Source organism: Lonchura striata, chromosome 2 (assembly GCF_050655825.1).
Source record: "Lonchura striata isolate lonStrDom1 chromosome 2, ASM5065582v1, whole genome shotgun sequence".
Lineage (NCBI taxonomy): Eukaryota > Metazoa > Chordata > Aves > Passeriformes > Estrildidae > Lonchura > Lonchura striata.
In genome coordinates, this window is record NC_140704.1 from 94012618 (window position 1) to 94031429 (window position 18812).

Sequence of the window (18812 nt, forward strand, 5' to 3'; positions counted from 1 at the left end):
CTGATCAAATTCCACTTAGTTGTGAACATATGCTTTTTCCATCCTCTTCTGTCAAGGAATGCCAGCTGTATAGAGCACAGTGCACTAGACCAAGATTATGACAACATGAGTACAAAACATAGAATTGCTAATTTCTGTACCTCATATAACTTCAGTTAGTTAAACTGCATTTTATAGCAACTGAACTTTGATGCATACAATTTTCTTTAGGTAAAATAAATTGAAATTTTCTTATATATAATAAAACTGTTCCATCATGATGCAAAATTATGTTGTAAGCCACTTTCCAGATCAATAATTTCTTTCTCTCTAAATATGCCTCTTTTGAACTAAGTTACACAATTAAATAATATTACTCAGCTTGTCAAAAGACTAATACCAGGAATATTTTACAAGAGATTTGTTAGGATAATGAGATCTGAAAGTGATTAATTTAGAGACATATATAAACACCTCCAGTCCACTGTGAGCTATCACATTACTGTATAGAAGAGATTAAGGGAATTATATCAGATTTGCATTGAAAGTGCAATCATATATGTCATAGCTGTTACCTGTTGTTTCTCTTGGATGGGAGAGAAGAGCTACTAAAACTTTTTTCTTGCCAATATCTGGTTAGACATTTCTCTATACTCCTACTAGCACCTTTGTTACACTATTTCAAACCAAGTCAGTGAACCATTTGAATTGGAATAATTCCCCTGTCGCTTCAAGCATGGTTTCCACATTAATACAGAAAGAAGAAATCTGCACCCTTTTTCACATATTGTATTTTAATTGCATGTTATGAGACTACTTTGCATATGGATAGCAATGATGCACAAAACCTTGTACAGTCTAATGAATCATAAGAAGTACTGTTATATAAATGCACAGGATGCTCTATACTTTTTGCTGTGCTGTTAGTGTTCAAGCTGCATACAAAGGAAGGACCTCAGCTTGGGAACAAAGTTTTGTCTCTGTTAGAATCTTATATCTCATTACCTGAGGCTCACCTACACTAGGAAAGAGTCCAGCATTATAGGTAAAAACTTGTTGAACAAAAGGTTCTGTGCTGAATGATCTGCATGCTGTATCTTACAGATATTTTTGGGATAATTTCTTCAGATAAACTCTATGGTTATTGAGCAGTAGTAGCTGCAGCATGTGAGTTACACTCCTAGAATGGACCTTCTGATTTATCCAACATCTAGCCCATGTGTTTTGATGTATGTGTCAAAGTGAATAGGATGTTGAAGATTAATTTCAGATCTACAGTAAAAACCTTTGTTTGACATAAGTTACAAAAACCTCAAGGAAAACCAAGGATAAATGTAAACACATATTCATTAAAAGATGCATCCACTTTTCTTATTGCAACACAAATAAATAAGCTAAGAAATTTTTTTCAGGGAATCAAGAATAAAAAATATAAGTTCTTAAAAATGGATACACATTAACAAAATTATTTAAATACTTGTCATAATCACTTGATCTACTCTTTATTGCATTACATTAAGTATGCTGGACTTAAATATATATGCATATTTACTTCTGAAAAATAACCAGATGTTAGGAAGATTCAACCAGCTGAATCATTAGTTTTTTCTTGCTCAGTGCTGCTAAGAGTCTACACTAAGGAAAAGATATACTGTTAAGAGTTGTTTATTGAATTATTAAATCTGACAGTGATGACCGGTTAAGCTGTAGCTTTAAAACACATGTGTTAAGTAAATCTTACAGTTCATCTATGATCTCTGCTGAAGACTTAATACATGATGTCACAAATTCTCATGGCTAAGCTAATATGTGTGTGTGTGTTTCCTCTCTGTGAGGAGCACAATGTCACAAATCAGACTTCCATACGCTTTCTTGCACCCCTTTCTTTCCCCTATGCTAACAGGGGAAGAGTTAGCTATGTGACAAGGAAAACATTGCTAAAAGCACCTAACAACCTCATACATACATGATGAATATAGTTCTGAAGATTTTAAAATGTCACAATGTTTTCAGAATGCCAATTACCCCTCTGTTTCTGCTGATGCAATTTGGATCACAGACTAATAGAGCTACAGAAACCTCAGTGGGGAGAGGTATCTCTGAGTCCCCAAAGCTGTTTCCTTCTTGAAACGTGGCTAGCAACCAACAATGGAGCAGATTTGCCATAGCTTTGTGCATCCAAGTATGCAAATTCCTTACCAGGGAGCCTCTGCTCTTGTTCAGAATGCCCTGTCCCATTTTCTGGGCTCCCCTTCACTCCAACCCAACACCAATTCTGTGGGTGGGGTGACGCCACCTCTGCCAGTGCCCTGCAGGGTTTGATCTGACTGCTCTTGCTTATCTGCGCAGTACCTTCAGTTTTATAGATTACACCTTAGTCCTTCACTTCCCCCTCTATCATTCCTAATATTACTTTACCTACTGCATTCCTGCTTCCAAAAGCTGGAGTTCAGTCTCTAACCTGAATGGTGGTGGGTGAAACCCATCTAATTTTCCCGCCTTTTATTAGATTATGAGATTCTATGCAGTTGGATCTACCACTGTAATTACTGAACTGCGGCCAGGGTTCCAGGAGGATCCTTTAGAAAGTTTGCTTAACTGAGCAACTGAACAACTATGTATTGAGGAGTGCTTCTCAAGCAATGAATTATCTTTCCTATTAAAAAAAATAGACTTCCAACTTAAATTTGTTTAGGTTCATCTTCTGATGACTGTGACTTTTTACATATTTTTCAGAGAGGTTAAAAAACTGAAAACCATTGCTTCATGCATGTGCCAAGGTTACCTCCCACCTACATCTTTGAAAGAACACAATAGGTTGGTATTTTATTGTTCCATTTAAAGCACTGTCTGCTAAGTCAAGTCTTGAATGCTTTTCCTTCAGGTGTATGGGCTGTGTCTTTAAAACACAGCCATTCCTCTCTCTATCCTCTTGTAAAAGTAAATAGTTTATGGTTGCCAACTGTGGCTAGTTTCAGCATCCAAAAGACATAAGATTGAAAAAAGTCTTTTTACAAAGACTTTAAAGAAAGACTTGCAAAATACATTCCTGTTAGAACAACAAAGGTAACGCCTCCTTATTTCAACAGTAGTCATATTTTCTCTAAGGTAATGGACAGAGGGATTTAAACAGAGCTATCCATTGGCTTCTGGCCTGAACAGTGTACTAGTAGGTTTTGGAAGAGTCTAGAGAGAAGCTTGGCTGCAGAATATTTAGGAATCACAGGGACCTTTTGGCTTTACATCTAAAAATTACAGAAGTACATACATTCAACTGTGAAAGACATTCCATTTCTGTGATATAAATGAAATAGCAAGAAGGAAAGCAATACAATTTCTTCCTTTCCCACAAAAACTATAAGGCTTGATGCCAAAACTCTATAAGGATTTTATTGCTTAAATACTAACTGGCTGCAGGCATCTGGAATCTGCAACATGTTTATTCTGATGCAAAGCCAACAATGTTTTTTTTTTAAATCTAGGAGAAAGTCATCCTTCTCCTAATGAAGCAATTCTAGGCCCTCTGCCTAGAATAGTCATAAAATGCTAATTTACACAAGGTCATGAGAAAGCAGAAGAGCAGACCCCTGTGGGCTTCCATGTCATACCAATAAGGACAATTCAGTCTTTTCCCTAAAGCAAGCAGCCTCCTCCTTAAGTATCAGTGAGCTTGATTTGTTCCAACACAAGCATGAGGTTTTAGGGTTTCTTCCTGACTGCAGCCTTGCTGACATGCTTACAGTGTCAAGAAAATGTTTGCATTTCCAGCTTTAACATCAAAGTATGAAGTCTAAATGCAATTTTTAAAATGAAAATTTAAACATAATCCAGAGTCTGAGAGATAGTGTCTTTGGTGTAGGTTTTTGCCTTAACATAGCCAAACTCCAGAGTAAAACCAAATACTCCTATAAAGAATAATGCAAATTAAATATTTGCCACTGGCATGGCCCACTCATCATTTGAGGGATGATCATATTATAGACAGCCAGAGAAAACCTTTTCTGTATGTCAAGCTACTTCAGTTTCACAACAAGGTGAACATCAACTTGTAGATAAAATTTGGCAGAGTGTCTTTACCTGTTTTCTTTCAATACAGATCCCATGAGGAGAAAACCTGATTCAGGACAAAATGGTTGTGGAGAGACTTTATAACTGAATCACTTTTTTTGAAGAGAATTCCACATTTACCAGGCTGTCATTAGTCAAAGTTCAGCACACACCTTTTCAAGTCAGGTTATGTTTTACTGCTTCAGCCCTTAGATGTTAATCACAAAGCATCTCTAATTTCTATTTGTGTAGGGAATGTCTTTTAGGACAAGGGAGTCATCAAAGAGAATGACTTGGAGATCTTTACAGACTGAAATGATTTTACTGATTGGAACTTAAAGCCACTGCAAGTGGTGCAGTCAGTGATCATACTGGTTTTGAAACAGCTAAGCAGTATTTGCCCTGCTCTAAAGTGCTCATGCCACGAAGGAACAATTCTTTGAATTCATGGCTCAAACATTTCCACGATTCTGAGCTGCTACCTATATATCAACCCATCTGCATCCTGGGTTACAGCAACAGGACTAGAGCCAAGTAAGCCCAGGTAACTTATTTTTTCTCTTCAACTCACTTCTCTTCAGGTGCAGCATGGGAGCCACCAAGATGATCAGAAGTTGGAGCACTCACCCTTTAAGGAGAGGCTGGGGCAATAGGATTTGTTCAGTCAAGGAGGAGACAGCTCTAAGGGACTCAATACTAATTCTAGCTCCACCATTTAAGAGCAGCTTTTGGAGGTGATCAAGCCAGACTTTCTCAGTGATGCACAATGGATAGATAAGAGTCAAAGGCATAGGTTGAAACATGAGAAGTTCAGTCAAGCAGAGATTGTGCAAGCCAAATTGCAAGTCAAATCCTTGAGCATTTCAAGATTTGTAAGTCCCACCAAAGCACCAAACAAACCAGCCTGACCTAACAACTGACCTTGCTTTGAGCAGGAGGTGAGACTAGAGCCCTCCTGAGATGCCTTTCTGCTGCCCTTATCCCGTGAACCTACCATCCTGTTGAGATTCAGACTTATTTTTTCTCAGTTTCATCATAATACCTGTTATCTGTACAAAAATGGAATAACTACACATGAAACTATATATAGGCTGATCAAATTATTGTAGCTGCATTTTTCACAGAGGGTTTCTTAATCAGAATAAATTTGGCTCCTGAAAAGAAAGATATCAGTTCTTAATGATGTAAGATGCTATATTCTGTTAAATATTCAGATTTAATTCCAGGTTTGGCCAGCTATTCTATTACAAAGCATAACTAAATTCCTGGTTTATATATCAGGAGTTGTATGCAAAACTCAAAGATCGTCACAGATGGTGAGTATGTTTTTGTGACCATTAGTGATGTGATAGTTTGTGGGTCACTCCACAATAAGTGGGCATCTGGAATGGCCATTAAGATATGTCAAAATTATTACACCATCTTCAAATGATGGTGAGAATGGGTGGGTTAAAACTTAACCTCATTAATAAGATCCATCCATAATTGGCAGAGAGTGTAACAATGCCCCAGCTGTGCCAAACCAAGAGTAAGAAGCATCCACAGTGCCAAAAGAAATTCTTGCTGAGGATCTTCTCTCAGAGGAGGAAGTCCTGAATTAAGCAGGATGTGAAGGAAACTGAGCAGCCTTAGCAAAATAAAGTAAGTTTTTCCATAAATAAAAAGTGGTTAAGAAAGATGACAGAGAAACCAAGAATGTATAGTCACTTTTCAACATGGAGAAAAGTAATTTGTGGAGTTCAATTGGGTTGGTAAGGGGATCATGTTGTGTTCAGATTTGGCATAGAGGAGAGGGTAAGCCCTGAAGTGACTTGTGGTTCACTGATACATACTGTCTCATGGGTGGCAGTATCCCTGCTCCCCCTCCTAGCCACTGACAGAAGACAGAATTCTGGCACTAGTCCTGTGGTCTTATCCAATAAGACTCTAAGGATATATCAAAAAATATAAATTGTAGGAGACAAAAACAACCATAAATTATTGCAGACTAAGACCAGAAGAGGAATAAAATGGAAAAGGTGATCAGGTACATATGCTTCTGCACATTAATATTTTAATGTATGCTTTTTTTGCAGTATTGACAACTCTTCTGCTGCAGCTATGCAAAATTGCTCCTGCCTTTTAGGAAGTACCATGTGTTAGAATCCAAGAACACAGAAACCTTTATAAACAACTCATTAAAAAAAAAAAAAGAAAAAAAAAAAAGAAGCCCTCAAAGAAGCAGGAGCGTAAGTCAAACACTATCAAGCTAATAGACAGAGATTGCAGAAGACAACTGCTTTCTGTGAAGTCTAGAGAGATGTGTTGCAATTGTCTGAGATATTTGGAACAGAGAAAAAAAGGTAAAGGTGGTAACAGTGGCAAATGGGGCTGCAAGTAGCATGCTAAGGAATGAGCAGTACATCAAACTGTGAGACACAAGAATGTTTCTCAGAATTCTTATGCCATTTCCTTGAATGTCTTAAGTGAAACCATCCAAACCTCCCTTAGAGGAGTATTGTATTCTCATAGTACTGGGGTTCAGTGTTTTCCAACACAGTGAGGTCAGCAAGAAGGTGTAAATATTTTCAGAATCTGAACACAGCTATGCCAGGAGAACTATTAGTTCAGACCTGACCCAAGACATATAATCAGCAATTAATGTGGGGTGGGCTTTTTTTGTTTCGTTTTGTTGGGGTTTTTTTGTGGGTTTTGGGGGTTTTTGTTTTGTTTTTTGGGTTTTTTTGATTTTGTCTTTGTTTTTTTTGTTGTTTGTTTTCATTTTTTGTGGGTTTTTTTTTTTTTCGTCTCAGTAGCCAGATGTTTTTTTGGGTTTGTTTTTTTTTTTGTCTCAGTAGATTGATTATTCATTTTTGTACAAATGTAGGGAAAAAAGTGTCACCAGATTATTATATGCTATTAATGTTAAGCAACAGCAATTAAAAAAGCCACACCTCATTTGTTAATATGATACCTTTTGTACACCTGTCACAATACTGGGAAACTGAAAGGCTTAATCTTTGATATTACATATTTACAAGCCTCACAGATCAAACTCAAATGGTGTTTCAACTGTACATTACCTAGAGCAAGAAATGTCTAGGCAGATAGCCCAGAGCATATTTAGAGCTGCCCTGCAGTCAGTGAGACACATGAAGTGAGTATACAATGTCAAAGTACTGTAAAAATAAGTCAGCTAGTATGTAATTGGCTTGGATCATAGGTCTACAGGGCTAAGACACCAGAGCCATTGGTAAATTACACAGACACTTTTACTTGATTTCCTGTTTTTTCAACTCTGAAGTGATAATTCTGGTGAAGATGACAAAGACTGTTGAAGAGATTTTATTTAATACAGATGGACATGTTAATGCAGAGTGATCTACCCATCCCTCCAATTAGCCTACTAGGTGCAGCTTGATATAAAGCAGAGACTGGAGCCCTGAGGACATGAAGCAAGACAGGGAGAGCAACATAGCTCAGCATGTTTTCAGGAAATCCAATTATTTGTCTGAAGCTTTGAATTCAAAAGTGGATTCAGAAAGTCCTAAAGCAATTATGATTTGCACTGAGAGAGACTGGCTAAAGCCAGCAGCTAAACGTTTGTATTGTTTTTGGCTTGTGTGCTCCATTTATACAGTAAGGCCCTTTAGCACAGTCATTTCAGCATGTAACTGAAATGAGTTTAGTTTTCAATAGGATTCTTCTTTCAAATAAGTTGATAAGAAACACACCACTGTTCTTATTTTTAGTGCAGACAGAAAGGCTCAGAAAAAAAATCTAGATTTAAAAAACTATTTGAGAACTTTTATGAGCTTTAAAGACACTGTTGTGTTAGGTATCTTGCACAAGATGATAATGCTAAAATATTTGCCTGGGTGAGTACCCTTCACTTAGTCTACTGACTCTTCCTATGTTAGCATGATGTGCTATTGCCAGCATGCTTTGAAGCAGGAAACATTCAAGATAGGCAAATCCTTTGTATTTGATATGTGTGCTAGTCACTTTGGTGAAGAAAAAACAAATGTAATGGTATTCTAGGCATATTTCAATGCTTTTACCACCACCAAGTCCTCTGTATTTCTGAAAATGTACCTACTAATTTGGATAGTTTAATTTCCATATTTATGTATGTTGTGCACATAGTCCATATACGCTACAACCTTAAACTACTTTATTAGTGGTATCAAGAGATACCTGAAACCATTCTAAAAAACCAAAGTATGGAAAAATTATCTTTTAAGATTTTATGCATTTATCTCCTGAATAGAAAATTACCCTGAACATATTTATGTAAAATCACTGCAGTCATACTTTATATGTGCAAGAATTCATGTATTCACTTTACATTTTGGTCATGAATGTGTATGTAATTGTTTTTCAAAATTCATCAAATATAGCAAATAAATGCTGTGAGGCAGGAATCTGTAACACTAGGAAATTTATTTTTACATGTATGTATTTAATGCACACATTCTTTAAATGTCAGCTAATTTGTTTTATTTTCAGAGACTTTTTAGAGATTATAGCAGAAGAGCAACCTGCATTTTAATCATATTCTTTTAATTATAAATCATTTATGTCTCTTCTTGAAGATAAAAATCCATTCCATAAAAACTCTCCTGAGCTGTAGCTGCTAGATGTCTTTTTTAAATAGCAGTAAAATTACCTCATAACCACAGTTGGCCCAAAACTGGGATTCCAAGTTCACTGGAAGTTTTTTTTTTTTTAATTTAGTTTTGATCTGACCTGTGGTGGCTGTTTCCAATGTCCATAGTCCAGGCAGACTCTGCAGGGATCCAGGCAGGGTTCTCTTTGAACTCTGTCTTGAGTTTGCTAAAACCTCATTGAAACCAAGATGTTTTAAATGAAAAACTTCAGACTGTATGAAGTAGCATTTTTTGACAAAACTTTGTTTCCTTTGATAATTTCTGAACACTTCTATTTACAACATGCTTTGATTGAAGACAGACTGCTATGATGAAATGACAGACGTTTCATAATTATTCCCTTCCAAAGCCTTTTGGATGCAAGCATCATCATAATTCACAAATGGCTTAGCCTACTTCTCTTTGACTCTGTCACTTAATAAGAACCAAAGTCTACTTGAGCAATTAGCTGAACATATTTTATTAGACTTCTAAAACAAAATCACAATGATAACCTTGTGAATAATTTCCAAGATTAGTTATCAGAAAATCTGAATTCTCCTCAGTCTTGCTGTAAATACTGTGTCATGGGTTTTGGCCTGCCACAAAAAACCTCCAAGAATGTCTATAGAAGCTTTTCTGATGCTTCCTAAGGCTGCTTTTTGTGTTAGATCTCCAATCCCAAACCATAAACACCCCTTTCTACCCTTCCAACAATTCCCTTGTTTTTTCTGATTATGAGGCCTGTTGTTCATTGATATGAAGTTTGTTTTTTGTCAGCATTGAATATCTGACACAAACCACCCCAATGTGCCAGGATAGTTACCCAGCCCTGTCCCAAGTTGTTTTGATTGTTACTGTGGAAAAAACAATGCTGTTAATCCTCTTTCTTGTATGTGAGTAGCTAACAACCAATGTAACAGAAACTGTGTTGGAAAGTGCTCCAGGCACACCACCCCTCTGATTTAGCATCTCTGGGCAGCTGACCAGACTGGCTGAAGGATGGGATGATCCTGCTGTTAGTTAATTGTGCATATGTAAAAGTTAGAATCAGACTGTCATGCTGCATAACTGCAATTAAGAAGCCAGTCTCCATATTCAGCAGTTCTCATGTGGAGTTTTTGAATTAGTAAACACTCTTGCTAGCTGGTTTACTTTCTGAAGTGTTTGCAGGAAGCAAACATATATGTCATTTACTATACTTCCATTTGTGTTCGCTCATAGAGAAGCACGCAGACATAAGAGTAAACATTTGTGCATAAAGGACACATAAAAGCTTTTGTGATGTTTCAAAAGTGTATAGTAAAAGAGTAATTCCAAAAGATGCAGGGTGCTTTGCACATTAATGCTTCTCTGATTATTTAAATGTTTGAGAAATCCTTTACCTGTTCTTCATTCTTGCTATGAGCTGTGTCAGTCAATTCTTACAGTAAATATCTTTGCCTTTCTCTGCTGGGAATCTAAAGAAAAAAATCTGAAACTCCCTTGTTAGGAAGGTGTCAAATTCTTAATTCAAGCAAGAAATATTTATGGATATCTGATGGATAAACCTGGAATCACAAGCATGATCAATCTTTTTCTGTATCAGATAAAAAAAAAAAACCCAACATTTTCATTTTTAAGGAAAGAGTAAGATAAAAAACACAGATTACAAAAATAATAATAAATAAATGGATAATAACTGTATATTATACACAATAGAAATGCATTTTGTCGGCTTAGCTTGCACCAGAATGTGGATTTTATTCATAGAATGCAATACATCTTACTATGATTCTGTTATTTAAAATTTAAAGCACATTCATACACACATACATGTATACAAACAATACTTCTTTTTGAAAACAATTTCAAAAAGTCAAAATATTCCAAAATATCACTACGGGTACATATACAGCATAAAGATGCTTCACAAATCCTTTAAAAATTGAATGTTTCTGGCCATCTTGAAGAGTAAAATATTGATTGCTAGATTGTGGCATCAAAGAAGCAGAAGAGCCACTGGTATAAAAATTTCTCTTCTCCAGCTGGGGCTATAAGTAAAGCTTCTTTTGGAGAAACCTGCAAACTATATCTCTATTTTGATTGCATTTCTTTATGAAGTTGCCCCTTAGTAGCATTTAAAATGATGAAGTAGCTGGTCTCTCTTTCTGAAAAGAAGATACAAACTGTGAATATAGTGTCAAAATCTGTAATTTTTCTTCTCTGATGGAACTTAAGACAAAATTGACCCTAAAGTCCTAATTGTTTTGATGTGGGCTAAGTGCCTCTCTTCTAAATATATTCCATGACATGAAATCTATTCTTTGAAGGCATTTGAGGTCAATTTCTCTTTGGAAAAAAGGCAAAGAAGCACTACTGGGGTGCTCTCCATTAAAAGTCTTACTAGGGTGCATGTTTGTTTTTTTGGGGTTTATTGTTTTTGTTGGGTTTTTTTTAATACCTTTTCTTATTCCTTACAATAATAAATGTTTTAGGGTTTATAACACAATGATGCTTTGACATCAGCAGTCTTTGGTAGAAAGATATTTTTACTTTGATTAGTAAAAAATAATCCAGATTTCAGAAACCAAACAATCCTTTGAAATTCCAAAAATTAGAATAGATTTTAACTTGAATAGATTTTATTGCTCCTTTCATTATTCTGAACATAAAGTGAACACTTTGGTGTGTTGTAATGTAAAATTATTTATGAATTGTGAATAAACTTATTGTGAAAAATTTATCCAGTAAGGATGGTGTTGGATTGACTCCTTTGTGACCAGATGGAAAAAAAAAAGGGACAGGTGTATATTCATAGGTATGTAAAACTCCACTATTTACATTAAAACAAAGCTAAGCCTTTACAAACCATGGCTTAATGTTTTCCTCAAGAGGTTTAAAATACTGATAAACCCTATATTTAATGACCTTACAACATCTGCCTTTATGGAAATGGCATTATGATGGTAGATTTAGCTCCGATGACTCAGTATTGCTAAGGAGGGCAGCTGAGGAGGAGACAGGACAACACCTGTTTTGTGGAGCCTTATGGAGAAACTTGTGTGGAAGTCCTGTGATTCCTTCCAGTTCCCCTTCTCTAATCACTGTCGTAGCTCACTGTTCCCCTTCTCTGAATTCCCACCCCCCAGCACCTTGAAATTAAAACTTTGAGTTTTAACTTCCCTGTGCCACAGACTCATAGTATCACAGAATAAGCTGCATTGGAAGGGACCCAGAAGTATCCCTGAGTTCAGCTCCTGGCCCTGCACAGGACATCCCCAAGAGTTGCACCACATACCTGAGAGTATTTTCCAAAATCTTCTTGAACTCTCTCAGGCTTGGTGCTGCTACCATTTCTCCAGGGAGACTGTTTTACTTATATCTTCATGTGTAAAATTCTAAAAGTTGTTTGTTCTTTCTTTTTTTTCTTGAAATCTCCTTCTTTCAGTGTGTTACTGTTGAATTAGATTCCACTGTAGAAAAATACACCAAGAAAGTAATTTGTACATAAAAAAAAAAAATCATTAAAAGTTTATTACATTTTTACCAGCTTCCTGCTTTTGAGGTTAGTTATGTCTACTGGATGTGGCTTTTTTGGGAGCTACTCCAAGCTGCATCACCTTATGAATTGATCTGACACATTTGGCTACTATAAGTATTCTATGTCTTACGACAACAGGAATGCCAAAGATTATTAAAATTCAGCTTCCTGAATTCCTGATCTGGTTAAAGATGAAGAAATAGGTGCCTAAGAACCCCAGGCATTAATATTTTATCTGAAGAGCTGATAAAACTGCTTAAAGATACCAAAACAAGAGAGGAGTTTGTAGCACCTGGCCAAGTTATGTCTGAACAGATTTGGAAAGAATAATTCAAGATATGCTCTGGGGACAAGATAAGTGTCAGGGCCTGAGTAAATTTATATGTTTTTATAAACTTTTCTCCACCATACTTGCGGGTTAAAGAAACTATTTCTCTCTGTCAAACCACGACATCTCCTTAACAGAATTTGTTTTCTAAGGAGGGGAGTTATTAATGAACATTTCTGTCCACCTTCCCTGCATCACAAGTTGGTTGTACTAGATGCTGAACAAGGAACGTGTAATGCAGGACATCAAACTATGAATAACTGCGTGATACTTCTCGGGGGTTTGGTACATCAGAAATCACTGCCCTAAATCTTCTTATACCCTTAAGCTAATTTGAGAATTCATTCAAACAAGGTTCTACAGGCACAGAAGCACCAGTCACCTCCTCCTATGCAACAGAACACAAAAGTCACCTTATTGCTATTTTGACTACCAGTCTCTGCCCAAGCACTTTTCATCTTAAAATACAGATTTCTCAAGCAAAAGCTGTAATTACTTATAGGATTTGCTAGAGTAAGTGTTCTGTCTTGTTGGAAGCTATGTTTGCATTGACAAATCAACATTCTGGAGGGGAAAAAATACATTACTCTAATTTACTGGACAACACACTTATAGAGAAAGAAGTAATTTGAGTTTTATTCCCGATCCAATGCTTCTTGAATTACACTGTACCCCGGAGCTTGAAGTTACCCAGCTCCAGGGCCAGATAAATTGAACTCGGCCTCCAAAGTTCTGTAGAACTCCTGCATTGCCTTCTGAACAAAGAGCAGTGTACCCACCATTCTTTGGGGTTGCTCTAATTTAAATTTTTTTTTTCCCTTTTTCCTCTAATTTTTTGAATTTTTCTGGTTTTTTAAATACTCCAATTTATTTTTGTTCATGTGGCTATATAGCTTAAAATATATTATTATTCTTAATTTTTGCATTAGTGTACTAGGCATGGCCCATTTTTTAGGGTTTTTGTTTCTTCTCCCTCCTCCCCAGGATTTATACTAAGCAACTCTGAGATGAAAGCCACGGTTGAATTAAAAGTGTGCAAATTCAGAATTACTGCATTGTCTTCATAACTAAGCTGTGGTCTATTGTATGTGCTGGGAAAAAAAAAGACAAATGATACTTTTATTAAATTGTTGATGTATTTTTTAAAATGGAAGTATTTACTGCAGTTTGCAAATTATTTATTTACATATTTCTGGTTTCCGTGTTTAAAATTCCAAGAAACAATGAGGAGCCTTATGGGAATCTCAGAAGCTGTTATGTTCCTTTCCTTCTTCATGGTGTGGGTGGTCAACTTTTTTAATACCCCTGAAAATCCTGCCTCATTCTTCACCCTCAGAAAATGCCAACAAACTGTGGTAGCTACAGCAGAGAGAGATAAAGTGGTGATCATCTCTTCTAACACAGCTGCAGTGGCAACCTGTCCCAGGAATTGTGATTCTCTGAGCACTGTCCCAAAGGAGCTTGGTCAGGTGCTCATTGTCCATCGCTACTCCAAAGTGATGTCACAACTGCCTGGCAACAAACCTTGCTGTCAGAGCAATGGTGCACCCAAATCCTACATCTTCTAAAATTTCACAGGGGGATGAGAGGATTGGTGTGAAAATGTGCTCTTTGCTCTATCTTGGTGTGCTATATGAACATGCATTAATATTTAATGCTGAATCCTTACAGTAGCACAAATAAGAAGAGAATTCCCAGCAGTGCTTTGTCTGTCTTATACCCCTTTTTTGTTTCATTGTTTCAGAGTGTTAGTAGGGAGGGAAAAGGATTTCTATTTTTTTATTCATCAGGACAGCAAATTCCAAACAAATCTCAAGAGTTCAGCAGAAGGTGCTCAAATCAATTGGTCTGTTGCTGCTAAGTAATACCTTGATTTTCTCATCAGCAGGCTGAGGCACTGTACATATTCAATGTATGCTTGCATTCCTGCCTTGTTGAACTCATCAGAGATGCCTAACTTCTCTTCCACATAGCAGAGACAACCTTTTGATGATCTAAGAAACTCAAACTGCTTTACATGTTGCAGCTTTGCAAGTTCAATGGGAAAACACCCTCCAGACCATGCCCTTGTATATCAGAGCTCTGTAGGTAAAAGGATTATTGGTGTGGCATCCATATACACCTGGCAGGCCCACACAGGCATTCTCCAGAGCAATAAATGTGCACAGAAAGTTTATAAGAAGAGTCCCCACTCCCAAAAAATATCTGGGTTTAATCACTTAAATAGCTGATTATATAGAATCTATTTTTTGAGGTTTTGGCTTTTATTGCTTAACATTTTACTTAAAAGTTCACTGAAATAAATGCGAAATGCATTTAAAACACCTTTTTTTAATTCAACATGTAGCTCAATCACCAGACTACTCTTGCACTGTTATCGCAGGTATTTATTTGCTTATATCACATTTGATACTGAGACACATGGTGACACATATGATGCCTGGTTTTGCTTCATGTTTTGCACAAATTTATAATGGAGAGTTAGCCCTACAACAGCTGAATTGAGTTTATTACATTAACAGATATAAACAATGCAATTTGATCTCAAAATGTGCAGCATGTCTTGTATTTATGATCAGCAGTTTACATCATCTTAGAAAACCTGTTTGGTCCATGTGGTATAATAGAGCTTTCCTATGGCTACATCTTGAGATTCTAAGCTCCCTTTAATTCTGGTAGAAAACAAGCTGCTGAAAATTTATTTCTATTTTGGTATAAAAGGCATAAGACCATTTATTTTAAAAGAGACCTGTTATTTAAAACAGGAAGCGACTTGTCCTTGGTGAGCTAGTACCCATTACAAATAAAGATTTTTTTTTTAGTTCAGTCCCACATAGGGACTGTACAATTTGCAATGTACAGTCCTTGTTATTGGATGGCTTTAAAAGGTCAGGTGCTTACTTATGAAAGGGCATTTCTAGCTTACAGGTTATTTGTAAAAAATATCAAACTAAATTGTGGTTTCTGGTAGAAATGCTGGCAATGGCAAAATAAATGCTGATATTTTGACCTCACGATGTTACATGCTAAAAGACCATCAAGACTGAACGATACAAACAGCCAAGGGTGCATTAAACTAAGCAGATTTTTTCATCTACTTCCAATTTAGTCTTATTTAATTTAGTTTTTAATAAAATGCATTTTTGTTAGCCATAACTTCACCCTATTTTCTGTACAGCTTCAAATGACTGCCTTTTAGAGCTATGAATAGCCAAAGCAAAAATCTATAGTTACATTAGTTGCAGGTTATTGGTCTATAAGTGCTCATTAAACACTACACTTATTCTTTTCAATTTACAGTGTTATTTGTTTTCTTATTTCATTGGCTTTGATAGGTCTTTTAAGACTTACTTTTGTGAAAGTATCCAAGCTCTGACAGTAGAGCTTAGCCAAGCTCTGCTACCTGAAGCTGTAACTCTCCACTCCTACCCACTCTCTTGAAACTTATGGTGATCAATAATCAAAATATATGTATGTAAAAATTAATTTTAAGCTGAGAAGAATTTTGGTATCTGATTTATTTTAAATAGGATTATTTAGGATTTTTTTTTTCCTATTTAAAAGGATCATGGAAAAGCAGAATGAAAGCATATAAGTATTTATGATTGGGAAAAATGTATTAAACAAAAGTGTTAAGCTTAAATGTAATATTTTTATCTTTTAACTTTTTTAAAAAACCTTGGCAATTTAAATTGGTGTCTAACTGAAATCATGGCAGTTGATTTAGATTTTTTTATTCATTTAATTTGTGACAAATATGGAGGTCTAGTTTTAATAAACACATCCCAGGATGGTTTCCAAAGACAGTGACTTTAACAAAATTGCATTCATTATAATTTTAGTTGTTAAAATAAATGGAGAAAGTGTGAAAAAAAGAAAAACAAAAATCCACAGCAAAATTTACACTTGAGGAGATTTTAAGTTACAAGGAAGAAATTTATTTTCAAAATCAGTTTCAATCTGATGCTAGATAATGGAGAAGGAAGGGTTTAGAGCTAAATATATCTAATTCATATTCAGGCTGTGTGAGGAAACTTGATTATTTTCTGAAATTTTAATTTTATAAATATATCTATTTTCTTCTTTTGCTGACAATAAATGCATCTTGGTGATTCAAACACTGACAACAGCAAGAACAAAATAGTTCTATAAAAAACCAAAGAATTGCGACTTTTCTGTTGGGGAAATGAGACTGTCATCCTATAAAAAGAAAGAGAAAGAAAAAGGAAAAAAAAAAAGGGTCTGGGGTTGAAAAATAGGTACCAGGTAGTTAATGAAATGACAGGTGAAAAAACTCCAATCAAATCTACTCGAAATCAGGACCATATAATGGAAACCATTCAAGAACTATTAGGGTGTCTGTCTTGATCTGTCCTAGCAAGGTGTTCTTCAGTTTAAGAAAACATTTGTTTATTAAACCAGCTCTGCATTCCTGGCTGGAAAGAACTGTTACATTCTGTCTATAATATATCTGGGTTTTGCAACTTCTGAAACAAAATTTTCTACTGCATTGTGCCTTTTGAAGTGGAGTCCTGGTTCATGGACTGATATTGTTTAAGAAAAATAGGGAAGAAATTTAGAAAGTGGTCTTATAGTAGTCCTCAGGTGTCATCCTTATCCTGATAATCTTACTGAAAGGGAATAAGAAGGTTGGGAAACTCTGTGCAATAGATACGCTTTGAGGAATTAGGTATGTCAGCTGATTATCTAAAATCTACTTCAGTTAAGAGATTTTTTATATCACCCTGCATGCCTCGATTTTAATTTAATGTTATGATTTTTACAGATTCCATATTAATAGAGGAATGGAAAGGAGTGTGGAAGGTTTAATAGCTCAGTTCATGAATACATGTGAAATAGCCTTTTTTTGGTAAACTCTATGCAGGATCACTTCCATACCAAATGTTTTTGGGGATTTTTTCTAGATCAGTATAAGAATAGTCCTTTATAATAGTAATAATATATTTCACTTCTCATCTCATTTTGCTCATCCTACTCATTCCTTCCCAACAGAATGCATGTTCTGTCCTTGTGGATTTAATCACAGTGCTTCCCAAGTCCAACTGAGTTGTGTCTTTTCTACCCGTTCTTCATCGTCACTTCTTCCAATATCAGCTCCAGCAAAACAATTAATAATGGGTTACATTTCTTAAAGGATAAGTAGTTTGGTTCAGTGACTGAAGAAGAAATTTTTCAACCCACTAAATATTATAGTTGGGGAGTATGTTGCCATGAATTAGGGTTTTGGCTGCTTAAACAATCACCATAATATGTATTGGCAAAATGTTACCAATACATTGCCAAGTTCAATGTCAAGGTTCACTCTTTTACTTACTACATGGATGAAATGTTCCAGAAAAAAAAAAAAAATAGGACTAGAATCAGTTTGGAATGGTTCACATGGATACCAGAGATAAAAAAAGATAAGGATGCAAAAGGGTATGGTAGCACTTAACCAGTGATTAACTTAACATTTATAAAGTAATTCACTAGCATTAACTACAACAATTACTTAATTAGAGATCCAAGACAACATTTATGCTATAATCTATTTACACACACACACACACACAGGAAGAGAAGTGCATACACCTGTATCCACATATGTACTTAAAAAATTCTCAGGTCCAGTGAAAAATGTCAAAGTCCTTTGTGTTTCTCAACAGGCCTGGGTCGTGCCTTGATAAGTGTGTGTGGACAGGGAGTACCAGATTAGGTCTTACCATCAACAATGACCTTTTGAATATTGCAAACTTGGAGGGCAGGAGGATGTACCAGAAAAGATATTTAATGGCAAATCCATCAATTGATAGAGCTATCTGATAAAATGTTGAGGTTTCACCATGCCCACACGACTTTGTTATAGGAACATAGCCCAGTTATGAGTGAGTTTGTTCTTCCAGGAGCTGTCCATATACTATGGCTGAACCTACTGTCAGAAAAATGTGATTTAACAATGGTTATTTGTAATTAATGTGAACTCTCCCTAGATCATTATCGTAAACAATGAACTATTAGAATAACAGGAGTATTTCTTGTTGAAGAATCATCATATTTTTGGAAGATAAAATGTTCTAATTAAAAATCTTTATTTTAATTTATTTTGTAACTGCTATAATGAGTAATAGTCCACAGAGGCTAATCTATGAAATAAGTGTGTAAGAAAGGTCTCACACTCTTCTCAGTCATGTTGTTCGGAGACTTTCATGCTGTCTTAAGTGCCATGTATTTTTATAATACATATAATACAAATAGAAGTTTTTATAATATTCTTGATTCTGGTTTCAACAGTATTGATAATTCTTTA

General features: G+C 35.7%; 1 long non-coding RNA gene across 2 annotated transcripts in view; it reads right to left on the reverse strand.

The window, feature by feature from the left end:
• Positions 1-955: 955 nt before the first annotated feature.
• LOC146768339 (uncharacterized) overlaps positions 956-18812 on the reverse strand; it is a 40278-nt gene continuing 22421 nt past the window's right edge. For both annotated transcript variants that reach the window (XR_014952809.1, XR_014952810.1), the window contains exons 4-5: positions 11935-12109; positions 956-10804 (exon numbers count right to left, since the gene is read on the reverse strand). This is a non-coding gene — a long non-coding RNA (uncharacterized LOC146768339). The remainder of the gene's footprint in view (positions 10805-11934; positions 12110-18812) is intronic.